Below are 1,863 nucleotides of genomic sequence, written 5' to 3' on the forward strand. Positions count from 1 at the left end.
AGGCTGAGGTGGGAGGATTGCTTGAGCTCAGAGTTTGAGACCAGCCTGGGCAGCATAGGGAGACCCCATCTCTATAAAAAAATAAAAATAACTGGATATAGTGGTGTGCACCTACCTGTATGTAGTCCCAGCTACTTGGGAGGCCAAGGGGAGAGGATCACATGAGCCTATGAGTCTGAGGTTATAGTGAGCTATGATTGTGTTCCTGCAGTCCAGCCTGGGCAACAGAGGGAGACACACTCTCTCTCTCTCTCTCTTTTTTTTTCTTTTTTCTTTTCTTTTCTTTTCTTTTTTTCCTTTTCTTTTTGAGACAGAGTCTTGTTCTGTCACCCAGGCTGGAGTGCAGTGGTGCTGTCTGGGCTCACAGCAACCTCCACCTCCAGGGTTCAAGCGATTCTCCTGCCTCAGCCTCCCAAGTAGGTAGGATTACAGGTGTGAGCCACCACACCCAGCTGTTTTATTTATGTATATTTTGTTTTAAAATAAAAAGTAGAAACAAAACCAATAATGCTTTCTTGTCCCGGCCTGCGCAACGTGGGCTCGTGGGTCTCTGAGACACGAAAATTGAAAGCGTTTTTGCACCCCAGGGGCTGCTCCTGGCGGCTCTGTGGCCATCACCATGCCACAGAATGAATATATTGAATTACACTGTAAACACTATGGATACCGTTTGGATTACCATGAGAAAAAGAGAAAGAAGGAAAGTCGAGAGGTTCATGAACGTTCAAAGAAGGCAAAGACAATGATTGGTCTGAAGGCTAAGCTTTACCATAAACAGCACCATGCTGAGAAAATACAAATGAACAAGATGATCAAGATGCATGAAAAGAGAAACACTGAACAAAAGAATGATGAAAAGACTCCACAGGGAGCAGTACCGGCCTATCTGCTGGACAGAGAGGAACAATCTTGAGCTAAAGTACTTTCCAATAGGATTAAACAGAAACGAAAAGAGAAGGCGGGAAAATGGGAAGTCCCTCTGCCTAAAGTACGTGCCCAGGGAGAAACAGAAGTATTAAAAGTTATTTGAACAGGAAAGAGAAAGAAGGCGGCATGGAAGAGGATGGTTACTAAAGTCTGCTTTGTTGGAGATGGCTTTACAAGAAAACCACCTAAATACAAAAGATTCATCAGGGCAATGGGCTTGCATTTCAAGAAAGCCCATGTAACATCCTGAACTGAAAGCCACCTTTTGCCTACCAATACTTGGTGTAAAGAAGAACCCCTCATCCCCACTGTGTACAACTTTGGGTGTTATTACCAAAGGTACTGTCATTGAGGTAAATGTGAGCGAATTGGGCCTTGTGATGGAAGGAGGATGGATGCATAAATGCAGTCTTAAAATGATGGGTGCATAAATGCAGTCTTACTGATTTGACAGCAATTTTGTATATAATTATTGAGGACTACACACCAATTGAAAAAACTGCCATTACTGTGATGTTTCTGAATACTACCAAAGAGCCATATATGTCTGCAATGAAGAGATTTATTAAATTGTAAACATTAAAAAAAATTTTTTTAAACCCAATAATGATAACACATAGAACAGACCAGAGCCCTCCCACAGACAAAGCTAGCCAAACTCAACAAAGATCAGACAGGCTTCAATTAATCCAAACTGTGAACATGAAATAAATGCTTATTGTTTTTTACACCTAAGCTCTGAGACGGTTTGTTACACAGCACTGTTGTGGCTTTTGCTATCTAATACAGTTGCAGTCCAACACCTATATCAAACCTTGTCTAATTTCACTATTGAATGTGGAAAAGACCAGATACTCGTTTCCCTAGCCTACCCAGCAGTTAATGATGACCACAAGACTCAGTACTTGGAAATAAGCCCTAAGGGGAATTCTGCTG

At 41.9% G+C, this 1,863-nt stretch overlaps 1 pseudogene; it reads left to right on the forward strand.

The window, feature by feature from the left end:
- Window positions 1–619: 619 nt before the first annotated feature.
- LOC105548937 lies at window positions 620–1,358 on the forward strand (annotated as a pseudogene).
- The last annotated feature ends 505 nt before the right edge of the window (window positions 1,359–1,863 follow it).

This window comes from Mandrillus leucophaeus, unplaced genomic scaffold (assembly GCF_000951045.1).
Source record: "Mandrillus leucophaeus isolate KB7577 unplaced genomic scaffold, Mleu.le_1.0 Scaffold427, whole genome shotgun sequence".
In the NCBI taxonomy this organism is placed as follows: domain Eukaryota; kingdom Metazoa; phylum Chordata; class Mammalia; order Primates; family Cercopithecidae; genus Mandrillus; species Mandrillus leucophaeus.